This window comes from Arachis ipaensis, chromosome B5, assembly GCF_059453495.1.
Source record: "Arachis ipaensis isolate K30076 ecotype BB chromosome B5, ASM5945349v1, whole genome shotgun sequence".
Taxonomy (NCBI): Eukaryota; Viridiplantae; Streptophyta; class Magnoliopsida; order Fabales; family Fabaceae; genus Arachis; species Arachis ipaensis.
Window position 1 is genome coordinate 56618415 of NC_142440.1, and position 15016 is coordinate 56633430.

Sequence of the window (15016 nt, forward strand, 5' to 3'; positions counted from 1 at the left end):
GAGCTTCAATGGATAAAGTGAGATGCCAAAACTGTTTGGAAGCAAAAAGCTACTAGCCCCGCTCATTTAATTAGAATCTGAGCTTCACTCAAAAACTATGAGATATTATTGTTTCTTGACTCATTTGTATTCTATTTTATTTGTCTAGTTGCTTGGGGACAAGCAACAGTTCAAGTTTGGTGTTGTGATGAGCGGATATTTTATACGCTTTTTGGGGTTAATTTCATATAGTTTTTAGTATGTTTTAGTTAGTTTTTAGTTTATTTTCATTAGTTTCTAGGCAAAATTCATATTTCTGGACTTTACTATGAGTTTGTGTGTTTTTCTGTAATTTTAGATATTTTCTGGCTAAAATTGAGGGAGCTGAGCAAAAATCTGATTCAGGCTGAAAAAGGACTACTGATGTTGTTGGATCCTGACCTCTCTGCACTCGGAATGAAATTTTCAGAGCTACAGAAGTCCAATTGACGCGCTTCCAATTGCGTTGGAAAGTAGACATCCAGGGCTTTCCAGCACCATATAATACTCCATACTTTGCTCAAGGATAGACGACATAAATTGGCGTTCAACGCTAGTTCCATGTTGCAGTCTGGCGTCCAGCGCCAGAAACACGTTACAAGTTGGAGTTCAACGCCAGAAATAGGTTACAGCCTGGCGTTGAACGCCCAAAACAGCCCAGGCACGTCAGAAGCTGTAGTCTCAGCCCCAGCACACACCAAGTGGGCCCCAGAAGTGGATTTCTGCACTATCTATCATAGTTTACTCATTTTCTGTAAACCTAGGTTACTAGTTTAGTATTTAAACAACTTTTAGAGATTTATTTTGTATCTCATGACATTTTTAAATCTGAACTTTGTAATCTCTGACGGCATGAGTCTCTAAACTCCATTGTTGGGAGTGAGGAGCTCTGCTATGTTTTGATGAATTAATGCAACTATTTCTGTTTTTCATTCAAAAATGCGTGTTTCTATCTAAGATATTCATTTGCGCTTAATTATAGAGAAGGTGATTATCCGTGACACTCATCACCTTCCTCAATCCATGAACATGTGTCTAACAACCACCTCCATTCTACATCAGATTGAATGAGTATCTCTTAGATTCCTTAATCAGAATCTCCGTGGTATAAGCTAGAATCCATTGGCAGCATCCTTGAGAATCCGGAAAGTCTAAACCTTGTCTGTGGTATTCCGAGTAGGATTCTGGGATTGGATGACTGTGACGAACTTCAAACTCTCGAGTGCTGGGTGTAGTGACAAACGAAAAAGGATAGTAAATCGTATTCCGGTATGATCGAGAACCTACAGTTGATTAGCCGTGCGGTGACAGCGCACCTGGACCATTTTCACTGAGAGGAAGGATGGTAGCCATTGACAACGGTAATCCACCAACACACAGCTTGCCATAGGAGGGACGTGCGTGCGTTAAGAAGAAGATAGGGAGAAAGCAGAGATTCAGAGGACAAAGCATCTCCAAAACTCCAACATATTCTCCATTACTGCATAACAAGTATTATTTGTGTTCTGCCCTTTTACTTTTTACAATTCAAACTAAAAATTATTATTGATATTATATCCTGACTAAGAGTTACAAGATAACCATAGCTTGCTTCAAGCCAATAATCTCCGTGGGATCAACCCTTACTCACGTAAGGTATTACTTGGACAACCCAGTGCACTTGCTGGTTATTTGTGCGAATTTGTGAAGAATTGTGATTTCCAATTTCGTGCACCAATTCTCCATCTTTGTTTTCTATTTCCAGAGCTATGAACAACTAAACCCCTTTCATTGGGTTAGGGAGCTCTGTTGTAATTTGATGGATCAATACTAGTTTTCATTACTCTTCTTCTATCTTTTCTCTTGATTTTACTAGAAAGCTTTCAATCTTCATCCAATTGGGTAGTTATCTTGGAAAAGAAGCTATTCATACTTGGATCTCTTCTGAACCTTGGAAGAGGAATGAAGAGATCATGCTAGAAATGCTTTCTCATGTTGGACCAAATTGGGTTTGGTTGGATATGGTGACTATAATCCTACTAATACTTGATTTGGGAATGCATGTGGTATAATCAGTGACCATACTTCATCTCTTCTCATGAGCAATTGACCAAGGAATTGGCTATTGATCAAGATTTGAGAGATTGAATTGCCAAGGAATTGGAATTCGATCACTTAAGATTGCTAAGGAGATCAATGAATGCATTGATTGAGGAAGAGATGAAAATGAATTTGATCCAGAGAATGCAACATCTCTTAAGCCCAATGAATCCCCATCTCTGATCTTACCCATTCTCTTTAATTTCTGCAATTTACTTTTATGAGCATCTTCCCCATTCCCATTTAAATTTTGCAATTTACCTTCCGCCATTTACTTTCAGCTCTTTACTTTTGGCATTTACATTTTCTGCTATTTACTTTCTTGCCATTTAATTTCCTGCAACACTCAAACCAAATTCTGCTTCGCTCAACTAGAACATTCCTCTAATTAAAGTTGCTTGACCAATCAATCCCTGTGGGATTCGACCTCATTCTATTGTGAGGTTTTACTTGACGACAATTCGGTACACTTGCCGAAGGAAAATTGTTGAGAGACAAGTTTTCGTGTGCATCAAGTTTATGGCACCATTGCCGGGGATTGATTTTGTCTCAACAATGATTAAATTGGAGGATAACTAGATTGAGCATTTTATTCTTTTGTTTGATTTAAGTTCATTTGAGTAATTTACTTTCTGTTCAGTTATTTTCTTCCCTTCCCACTACCTATTTTCTTAGTTGTTTACGATTTAGTCCACTAACACACTAACTGTTTGATATATTGCATCACTCACACTAACAGCATTTCTAACAAGAATAGTCTCTGCATCTAGTTCCTTGCTTGTGCCTTGTTGGTTGTATGATAGGGAGAAGAAGCGGGGCTTCAACTTCATTTGATTCTGAACCTGAGAGGACCTTCCTTAGATTAAGGAGGGAAGCAAGTGGAAAGAGAGTAGTTGGTGCTGAGGAAGAGAAAGAATATTTTGAACCAGACATTGATGAAAACATGGAGAACCATCAAGAAGAAGAGGCTCACAACCATGGCAGAGAGGGTCTAGCAAATCATGCTGGGCAAGAGAGAAGAGTTCTGGGTTCTTACATCAACCCAAACCCAGGAAACTATGGGAGTAGCATCCAAAGGCCAACCATACATGCCAACAACTTTGAACTAAAGCCACAGCTCATCACCCGTGTTCAGAACAACTGTTCATTCGGAGGGAGTGTCCAAGAAGACCCCAATCAACATCTAACCACCTTCCTGAGGATATATGATACTGTGAAGTCTAATGGTGTTCATCCTGACACCTATAGACTACTTCTGTTCCCTTTCTTACTCAAGGACAAGGCATCTAAATGGCTGGAATCCTTTCCAAAGGAGAGTTTAGCAACCCGGGAAGATGTGGTAAATAAATTCCTGGCAAGATTCTATCCTCCTCAACAGATTAACAGGCTGAGAGCTGAGGTGCAAACATTCAGGCAGCAGGATGGTGAGACTCTATATGAAGCATGGGAGAGGTTTAAGGACCTTACAAGAAGGTGACCACCAGATATGTTCAATGAATGGGTGCAGCTACACATTTTCTATGAAGGCCTTTCTTATGAATCAAAGAAGGCAGTAGACCATTCATCCGGGGGATCTCTGAACAAGAAGAAGACCACTGAAGAAGCCATAGATGTCATTGAAACTGTAGCTGAGAATGACTATTTCTATGCTTCTGAAAGAGGCAACACTAGAGGAGTGATGGAGCTAAATAATGTGGATGCACTGCTGGCCCAAAATAAGCTTATTACCAAGCATCTAGCTGACCTCACCAAGAAGATGGAGAGGAACCAAGTGGCAGCAATCACCACCTCATCAGCAACCCAAGAGGGAGTGAATGCTGAGGCAGAGAAGGAGCAAGAACAAGCCAATTACATTGGAAACTCGCCCAGCAAACCCATGATCCATACTCCAAAACCTACAACCCTGGATGGAGGAATCACCCAAACTTTGGGTGGGGAAATCAACAAGATCAAAACCAAGATCAGAGGTGTCACAACCCCAACAACCATGCAGCTCACCAACATTCCACACAAAGATCATATCAACACTACCCTAACAACACCTCTCCACATCCATACCAAAACCAGAATAACCAAACTCACCCCTCCACTCTCAACTCACCCTCATCTGAAGATAGACTCTCCAAAATTGAGACTATGCTTGAGAGCATATGCAAAGAGATTCAAGACAGTAAGGCATTTCGAGAAGAAGTGCAGTCCAATATGCAGAATCAAGATGCTGCAATCAAGAAACTTAAGACACAAATTGGCTACCTATTCAAGAGAATTTCTAGCCACGACCCTCACAGCGATGCAGACTCAAACCAAAGGGAGGAGTGTCAGGCTATAACCCTCAGAAGTGGAAAAGAATTGAAGGAGACTCCCAAGCAACCCCAAGAGAAATATTCAGTTGGAAAGAAGGAAGAACAAGATGAAGCTCAAATCCCACCTCCAACTCACGTCAAAAGGAAGGAGAGCTGAAGCCATATGTTCCGAAAGTACCATATCCTCAACAACTGAAGAAGAAGGAGGATGACAGCTAGTTCTCCAGATTTTTAGAAATCTTCAAGAAATTGCATATTAACATACCCTTTGCTAAAGCAATAGAGCAAATGCCGCTCTATGCCAAGTTCTTGAAGGAATTGATGACTAAGAAGAGAAGTTGGAAGAGCAACGAGACTGTGATACTAACCGAAGAATGTAGTGCTATCATTCAGCATAAACTACCCCAGAAACTGAAGGATCCTGGGAGCTTCCAGATCCCTTGTATTATAGGGGAGATCACAATGGAGAAAGCTCTATGTGACTTAGGAGCCAGCATAAATCTGATGTCAGTAGCTATGATGAGAAAAATAAAGATTGAGGAGGATAAGCCGACAAAAATGGCCCTACAACTGGCAGACCGATCGTTCAAGTTCCCTCATGGTATAGTGGAAGATTTGCTGGTGAAGGTGGGGGATTTCATTTTTCCAGCAGACTTTGTGGTATTGGACATGCAGGAGGAAGCCAAAGCCTCCATCATCCTGGGAAGACCGTTCTTAGCTACTGCTGGAGCTGTCATTGATGTCTAAAAAGGTGATCTCACCTTGAGATTACACAATGAAAAGATGACATTCAATGTGTTCAAGGCCATGAGTTATCCACCAGAACAATGGGGAGAATGTATGAGGTTGGACTCATTGGAAGATGCAATGCAGGAGAGTTTTGAAGAAGAAGAACCTGAAGGATTAATAAAGGAGGGATTAACATCTAGTGAAGAGGTTGCGACAGCAGAGATGCATATACAAGGTGCACCAAAGGAAGAGAATGAAAAGTTAGAAGCACCCAAACTTGAACTCAAGGCACTACCACCCACTCTCAAATATGCATACTTAGGAGAGAATGAAAGCTACCCGGTGATCATAAACTCATCCCTCAGCCAAGATCAGGAAGATGAATTACTCCAAGTGTTGCAAAAGCATAAGGATGCCATTGGATGGACCCTCGCTGACTTGAAAGGAATCAGTTCGGCCATATGTATGCATAAGATACTGTTGGAAGATGATGCCAAACCATCCATTCAATCCCAAAGGAGGCTAAACCCAATCATGAAGGAAGTGGTGCAGAAAGAAGTTATGAAGTTATGGCAGGGAGGGGTAATCTACCCGATTTCAGACAGCCCCTGGGTCAGCCCCGTGCATGCGGTGCCCAAAAAAGGAGGGATCACTGTAGTCCACAATGAGAAGAATGAACTAATTCCTACAAGGACCGTCACAAGATGGCGGATGTGCATAGACTATCGGAAACTCAATGAGGCTACATGAAAGGACCATTTCCCCCTCCCATTCATGGATCAGATGTTGGAAAGACTCGCAGGACATGCATATTATTGTTTTGTCAACGGTTATTCAGGATATAACCAAATAGTGGTTGATCCCAGAGTCCAAGAGAAAACCTCATTCACTTGCCCATATGGAGTGTTTGCCTACAGGCGCATGCCATTTGGGCTATGTAATGCGCCGGCAACTTTCTAACGCTGCATACTTTCTATATTCTCAGATATGATAGAGAAATTCATTGATGTTTTTATGGATGATTTCTCGGTATTTGGAGATTCCTTTCCTAGCTGCCTGAATCACCTAGGCTTGGTATTGAAAAGGTGCCAAAAGACCAATCTGGTCTTGAACTGGGAGAAATGTCACTTTATGGTGACAGGAGGAACAGTCCTTGGCCATAAGGTTTCTAACCAAGGCATTGAGGTGGACAGAGCTAAAGTGGAACTTATTGAAAAACTTCCTCCACCTAGTGATGTCAAGGCAATTAGAAGCTTTTTAGGGCATGCTGGCTTTTACAGAAGATTTATTAAAGACTTTTCAAAGATAGCCAAGCCCTTGAGCAATCTCCTTGTATCTGATACACCATTTATCTTCGATGAAACATTCATGTAAGCATTCGAGAATTTGAAAAAAAGATTGTCCTCTGCCCCTATCATTTCCCCACCTGATTGGAACTTACCCTTTGAATTGATGTGTGATGCATCTGACTTTGCAGTTGGGGCAGTGTTAGGGCAGATGAAAGATAACTTACTCCATGTGATATACTATGCTAGCAAAGTCCTCAATGATACTCAAAGAAATTATACCACTACTGAAAAGGAGTTGCTAGCAATAGTTTTTGCATTTGACAAGTTTAGATCATACCTCATTGGTGCTAAAGTGATTATTTTCACAGATCACACAGCACTTAAATATTTGTTTGCCAAGGAAGAATCAAAATCGAGACTAATAAGATGGATCTTATTGTTGCAGGAATTCAATATTGAAATCAGAGACAAGAAAGGAGTGGAGAACAAGGTAGCGGATCACCTATCCAGAATCCCTTAGGATGAAGGTGTAACACATGATGCAAGTGTAAATGAGCTCTTCCCTGATGAGCAGTTGATGGCAGTTCACAAAGCACCATGGTTTGCAGACATTGCCAATTTTAAAGCAACTGGGGCTTTACCTCCAGAGATCAATACACATCAAAAAAGAAAGCTCCTAAATGATGCAAAGTATTTTGTCTGGGATGAGCCATATCTCTTCAAGAAGTGTTCAGATGGAATCCTGAGGAGATGTGTTTCAGAAGAAGAGGGACGAGAGGTCTTGTGGAACTGCCACGGCTCATATTATGGAGGCCATTTTGGAGGGGACAGAACTGCAGCCAAAGTGTTACAAAGTGGATTCTTTCGGCCTACCCTTTTCAAAGATGCCATAGAACTAGCAAAGAACTGCAATGAGTGTCAAAGAGCTGGAAACTTGCCCAAGAGAAATGAGATGCCACAAAATTTCATCTTAGAACTAAAACTGTTTGATGTGTGGGGAATCGATTTCATGGGACCATTCCCAACTTCATATTCAAACAAGTACATCTTGGTGGCAGTGGATTATGTTTCCAAGTGGGTGGAGGCTATTACAACTCCAATGAATGATAACAAGGTGGTCATGAACTTCCTTAGGAAGAATATCTTTAGCCGATTTGGAGTTCCACGAGCACTCATCAGTGATGGAGGGAGCCATTTTTGTAACAGACCACTAGAAGCTCTTCTCTTACAATACGGGGTAAACACAAGGTGGCCACTCCTTACCATCCCCAAACAAGCGGGCAAACTGAGATATCCAACAGAGAGCTAAAAAGGATTCTGGAAAAGACTGTGGGTGCATCAAGAAAGGATTGGTCGAAGAAGCTGGATGATGCTCTTTGGGCATACAGAACAGCATTCAAAACTCCACTTGGAATGTCCCCATATCAACTGGTGTATGGGAAAGCTTGTCATTTACCACTGGAGCTGGAACACAAAGCTCTCTGGGCTCTCAAAATACTAAATTTTGACAGCATTGCTGCTGTGCAAAGAGGATCCTGCAGCTGCAAGAGATAGAGGAATTTTGATCTCAAGCCTATGAAAATACCAAGATTTATAAAGAAAAGGCGAAGAGAAGACATGACCTGCATCTGGCACTAAGGAGTTTCAAAAAGGGGCAGCAAGTACTCCTTTACAACTCCAAATTGAGACTGTTCCCTGGCAAACTCAAGTCAAGGTGGTCAGGACCCTTCCTTGTCACAAAGGTCTCGCCATATGGGCACATAGAAATCATGGATAAAAGTTTGGAGAGGACTTTCACTGTGAACGGACAAAGGCTCAAACACTACCTGGCAAACATGGGGGAAAACCCCAAAGTGAAGTATCATCTCAAGTAATGGAGGAATCGTCGAGCTAGCGACACTAAAAGAGCGCTTTGTTGGGAGGCAACCCAACCTGAGGTAGTTTCTTTTTCATCGTCATTTCAATAAAAATCACAAGTTGTTTCCCCTGTATTGCGAGGAGCTAAGTTTGGTGTTCTACACCAAAACAAATCCAAGAGTGAAAGTGTAGTTTTAAGTTTGGTGTTCCACCAAAGATATGAGTATAATCACACTACACTCCAATGACAGATTGCTAGCTCCAAACAATTAGGGGAACCACTTAGCAGTAGTTTAGTCAGAAGTTAATGGTTGTTTTGTTAATAACAACATATGAGGCTCTCTACAAGTAAGCAATCTGTCGTACTAGGCAAAAGAACTAAGTTTGGTGTTCACACACCAAATTAAGTTCAGAAATTCGCAAGCATACATGCAAGCTAACTATGTCTCAAGTGCTTTGGAAACAAGCAACTTCCAATAACTTTGTAGGAACCTTCTGAAGAAATGGTGCACTGGTGCACAAAATTGTTACTCTCTTACAATTTCGCACACATGACCAGCAAGTGCACTGGGTCGTCCAAGTAATACCTTACGTGAGTAAGGGTCGATCCCACAGAGATTGTTGGCTTGAAGCAAGCTATGGTTGTCTTACAAATCTTAGTCAGGATATTAATAGGTGATTATCAATTGACTTGCAAATGAACAATAGAACATGAATTAAAAGTTACTTGTTATGCAGTAAATGAGAATGTGTTGGAGTTTTGGAGATGCTTTGTCTTCTGAATTCCTGCATTCCTCTGCCTTCTTGTTCACGCACGCACATTCGTCCTATGGCAAGCTGTATATTGGTGGATCACCGTTGTCAATGACTACCATCCATCCTTCCAGTGAAAAGGGTCCAAGTGCGCTGTCACCGCACGGCTAACCATCTGCAGGTTCTCAATTGTACCAGAATAGGATTTACTATCCTTTTGCGTCTGTCACCACGCCCAGCACTCGTGAGTTTGAAGTTCGTCACAGCCATTCAATCCCAGAATCCTACTCGGAATACCACAGACAAGGTTTAGACTTTCCGGATTCTCATTAATGCTGCCATCAATCTAGCTTATACCATGAAGATTCTGATTAAGGAATCTAAGAGATATTCATTCAATCTGATATAGAATGGAGGTGATTGTCAGACACACGTTCGTGGGTTGAGGAAGGTGATGAGTGTCATGGATGATGCGCATAAACGTGTTATGCTACGATTTAGGAAATTGCACGATCGGCAAAATTTCTTCCGGCAAGTGCACCGGTTATCGTCGTCAAGTAAAAACTCACAATAGAGTGAGGTCGAATCCCACAAGGATTGGTTGAGTGAGCAATTCGGATTAGAAGTGTGTTCTAGTTGAGCGGAATCAAGATTTGAGATGAGAATTGCGGAATGTAAAATTGGCGGGAAAAGTAAATGACAAGAAAATTAAATGGCTGAATCTTAAATTGCATGAATTAAAGAGCAGAATGTAAATTGATGAAATTAAAAGGGAATGGGGATGATTGCAAGAATTGAATTGCAGAATGTAAAGAGAAAGTGGAAATCAGAAATGGGGAATTCATTGGGTTTAGGAGATATTGAAATCTCCGAATCAAAACATGTAAATCTCTTCCTCAACCAATGCATTCATTGAATTTTGCTTGGCAATCTTATATGATTGGATCCCAATTCCTTGGCTCACCAATGCTCTCTAAAAACAAACAAATTCCCAATCCCTTGGTTTAAATGTTCATAAGAAGAGATGATGCTTGATCACTGATTATACCACACAATTTCATGAACCACAATTTGGTAGGATTACATGTCACAATATCCATCCAAACCCCAATCCAATCCACTGTGAGAAAGCTTCTCTAGCATGAATCCTCCATTCCTTTCCCAAGGCTCCGAAGGATTCCAAGTATGAGTAGTCTCTTTCCCAAGACAACTACTCAATGGAATTAGATCGAGAAGCTTTCTAACAAAATTCAAGAGAAAAGATTGAAGAAGAAGATAAACTATTATTGATTCATTGAATTACAATAGAGCTCCCTAACCCAATGAAAGGGGGTTTAGTGAATCATAGCTCTGAATTCAATTACAAAGAAAAAAGAAACTAGCTAAAAGTAAAAGTAAAAGTCTAAAAAGTCCCCCTCAGGGGCTGGATTCCCCTTCAATCCCCCCCCGTTCAAATGCAAAAACTAAGGCCTTTAAATAGGCTCCCTAAATTACAAAATGAAAATGAAATTCAAAGCAAATTACAATCAAATGAAAATAAACTATTCTAGATGATTCTTGTGGCCTTGATTTGGTGTTGTTGATGGGCCTTGCTTGCTTGAAGGGCTGAGTGACATAATTGATCCAAAAAGGATAATGATCCATTAAACTACACTCAAATGTTGCACCCCCTTTCTTGAGTCGTCACTTTGTTCTCTTGTCAACCTTGCCAATTTGATGCCAAATATAGACTATTATACCTCGTTGGAAAGCTATGGATGTCAGCTTTCTAACGCAACTGGAAGCACCTCAATTGGATCTCTACAACTCGAGTTATACTCCATGGAAGGTGAAGAGGTCAGCTGGCCTGATTGCATGTTGGTACTATGCTCTTCTATGCACATTACGGGGCTGTTTTCTCCCTCAATTTTTAGTATCCACCATGCATGCCATATATGCTTGGAAAGCTCTAGATGTCTTCTTTCCAATGCATTTTGAATCACCTCATTTGGAGTTTTGTAGCTCAAGTTATTTATGTTTGAAGAAGGCATGGTCAAGCTGTTCCATATAACACGTTTAAGCTTCAGTTTAAGGTTAAACTGAAGCTTAAACGTGGATAAAGGAAGGGCAGCCCTGGAGGTCGAACACGTTTAACCTCCAGTTTGAGGTCAAACTGGAGGTTAAACGTGGAAGCTTAGAATGGTAGCCCTGGAGGTGTCGAACACGTTTAACCTCCAGTTTGAGGTCAAACTGGAGGTTAAACGTGGAACTCCTTCCTGAGTGGCATTATTATTCTGGCGTTTAACCTCCAGTTTGAGGTCAAACTGGAGGTTAAACGTGGAAATGCTTCTTTGGTGAGACCTTCCATTCTGGCGTTTAACCTCCAGTTTGAGGTCAAACTGGAGGTTAAACTTCATTTCCAGCATTTCTTATCCTTCATGATTTTTGGCGTTTAAGCTCCAGTTTAGGCTTAAACTGGAACTTAAACTCCACATGTGATATTCAAGCTTCCTTTATTGATTTTGTTGCTTCCTTGCCTAACCTCTTCTTCCCTGAAATCATCCAAACAGTTGCATCAAAGTCTTGCTAAAATTCATGAGAATTCTTCCATTCATAGCATTCAAGGAATATAACTAAAAACTCATGGAATTTGCATAAAAATCTTCATGTTTGAATGATTTAAGACAAGCATGACTATTTGGCCAAAATGATTACTTAAGGCTCAAGAAAATGCATAAAACAACTAAAAATAAAAGAAAAAGGCTAGTGAAACTAGCCTAAGATGCCTTGGCATCAATGGATCATCACCTTCTCCATAATTAGGCGCGAATGGATATCTTAGGTAGGAACACGCATGTTTGAATGGAAAACAGGAATACTTGCATTAATTCATTGAGACACAGCAGAGCTCCTCACCCCCAACAATGGAGTTTAGAGACTCATGCCGTCAGAGATTACAAAGTTCAGATCTAAAATATTCTTCAATACAAAACAAGTCTCTAAAAGTTGTTTAAATACTAAACTAGTAACCTAGGTTTACAGAAATTGAGTAAACTATGATAGATAGTGCAGAAATCCACTTCTGGGGCCCACTTGGTGTGTGCTGGGGCTGAGACTAAAGCTACTCACGTGCCTGGGCTGTTTTGGGCGTTCAACGCCAGGTTGTAACCTGTTTCTGGCGTTGAACTCCATTTTGTAACTTGTTTCTGGCGCTGGACGCCAGACAGCAGCATGGAACTGGCGTTGAACGCCAGTTTACGTCATCTTTCCTTGAGCAAAGTATGGACTATTATATATTTCTGGAAAGTGCTGGATGTCTACTTTTTAACGCAATTGGAAGCGCGTCATTTGGAGTTCTGTAGCTCCAAAAAATCTATTTTGAGTGCAGGGAGGTCAGAATCCAACAGCATCAGCAGTCCTTTTTCAGCCTAAATCAGATTTTTGCTCAGCTCCCTCAATTTCAGCCAGAAAATATTTGAAATCACAGAAAAACACACAAACTCATAGTAAAGTCCAGAAATATGAATTTTGCCTAGAAACTACTAGAAATAAACTAAAAACTAACTAAAATACACTAAAAACTATATGAAATTAACCCCAAAAAGCGTATAAAATATCCGCTCATCACAACACCAAACTTAAACTGTTGCTTGTCCTCAAGCAACTAGATAAATAAAATAGAATACAAATAATTTAAGAAGCAATAATATCTCAGAGTTTTTGAGTGAAGCTCAGATTCTAATTAGATGAGCGGGGTTAGTAGCTTTTTGCTTCTGAACAGTTTTGGCATCTCACTTTATCCATTGAAGCTCAGAGTGATTGGCATCTATAGGAACTCAGAATTCAGATAGTGATATTGATTCTCCTAGTTTAGTATGTTGATTATTGAACACAGCTACTTTATGAGTCTTGGTCGTGGCCCTAAGCACTTTGTTTTCCAGTATTACCACCGGATACATAAATGCCACAGACACATAATTGGGTGAACCTTTTCAGATTATGACTCAGCTTTGCTAAAGTCCCCAATTAGAGGTGTCCAGGGTTCTTAAGCTCACTCTTCTTTTTGCTTTGGACCTTGACTTTAACCGCTCAGTCTCAAGTTTTCACTTGACACCTTCACGCCACAAGCACATGGTTAGGGACAGCTTAGTTTAGCCGCTTAGGCCAGGATTTTGTTCCTTTAGGCCCTTCTATCCACTGATGCTCAAAGCCTTGGGATCCTTTTTATTTACCCTTGCCTTTTGGTTTTAAGGGTTATTGGCTTTTTCTGCTTGCTTTTTCTTTTTCTTTCTAATTTTTTTTTCTGCAAGCTTTGTTCTTTGCTGCTTTTTCTTGATTCAAGAATCATTCTTATGATTTTTCAGATTATCAATAACATGTCTCATGTTCATCATTCTTTCAAGAGCCAACATATTTAACAGTCTTAAACATCAAATTCAAAAGACATATGCACTGTTCAAGCATTCATTCAGAAGACAGAAAGCATTGCCACCACATGTAAATAATTAGAATGTTCTTATTAAAAACTCAAAAATTATTGCCACTTATTCTAAAGAAATTCTTCTATTTTATTCATGTTTGATGATGATGAGAAAATTAAATTATAGCTTAATTGGAGATAAAATAAAAAATATAGATACTAATTACTATTATATGACTCCTAAGGTAAAACTAGAATAAGAACAGTTATCACAGAGTTAAGGCTAATTTTAGAATTTAACAACCTTTGTTTTGGGGAGTGGATGTTCCTCTAATCTGTGGGATGCTTGGTCCTTCAAGAGATAATTTCTGGCGCTTCAATTCCCTTAAGTCGCGCCCTTGCTCCTCCTGTTCTTTAATCAAATAGCAAAGAATGCTACTTTGTTCCTTCTGTTCTTTTATTATTTGTTCCATAGCTTCTTGCATCTTGGTAACTGATGTTTCAAGATACTCCCAGTATTCAGATTGAGGGATTTCTAGGAGAAATTCCTGTGTTTTCTTCTTAATGGGGTCATCCTGTGCTTGTTGTTTTTCCATTGATGCTTTGGTGATTGGTCGCTCAATTGAGATATACTCAGTTATTCCCATCCTTACTCCAGCGTCCTTGCAGAGCATAGAAATCAAGCTTGGATAAGCCAACCTGGCATCTTTGGAATTTTTATTTGCAATTTTGTAAAATTCAGTTGAAATCAGTTGATGAACTTCCACTTCTTTTCCCATCATGATGCAATGGATCATTACTGCTCTTCTAATAGTGACTTCAGAACGGTTGCTAGTAGGCAGCAGAGAATGCCCAATGAAATCCAGCCATCCTCTGGCGACTGGTTTGAGATCTTCTCTTTTGAGTTGATTAGGAACACCCTTCGTGCTGGTGGTCCACTGGCTCCAAGGATGCATATGTCCTCTAGAATCTTATCCAGGCCCTTGTTTGTTCTCATCATTCTCCTATTGAAGGAGTCTGGATCATCTTTCAGCTGAGGTAGCTTTAAGATCTCCCTGATCTTGTCAGGGTGGGTATGAACAATCTTTCCTCTGACCATGGTCCGATAGTCATAAATATCAGATCCAGATAGTCTTTGCCTGTCTGTATGCCACATATTAGCATATAACTCCTGGACTATATTCCTTCCCACTTTCGTTTCAGGATTGGCTAGGATCTCCCAGTTCCTGATTCGAATTTGCTCCTGGATCTCTGTACATTCGTCTTCTTTCAGATCGAATCTGACTTCCGGGATCACTGATCTTAGACCCATTATTTTGTAATAATGATCTGAATATTCTTTAGTTAAGAACTTCCCTTGATTCCAAAGTGGTTTTGGAACACTCTCTTTCTTGCCTCTTGGAGTGGGTTGTTTTCCTTTAGGAGCCATGATCTTAGTGATCACGGATGAGCACACCAAACTTAGAGGTTTGCTTATCCTCAAGCAAAAGAAAAGAAAGGAGAGGGAGAGAAGGAGAGCTAGGTGCAATGGTGGATGGGAGGGGAGGGAGGCCGAACCCATATTTAAAGGGAGAGGGGGTGGGTTTTCG

At 40.4% G+C, this 15016-nt stretch overlaps 1 non-coding gene across 1 annotated transcript; it reads right to left on the minus strand.

The window, feature by feature from the left end:
• Positions 1–3481: 3481 nt before the first annotated feature.
• Positions 3482–3588, minus strand: LOC148564269 (small nucleolar RNA R71). The gene has a single exon (XR_015885214.1). It is a non-coding gene; the product is annotated as a small nucleolar RNA R71 (small nucleolar RNA).
• Positions 3589–15016: the final 11428 nt, after the last annotated feature.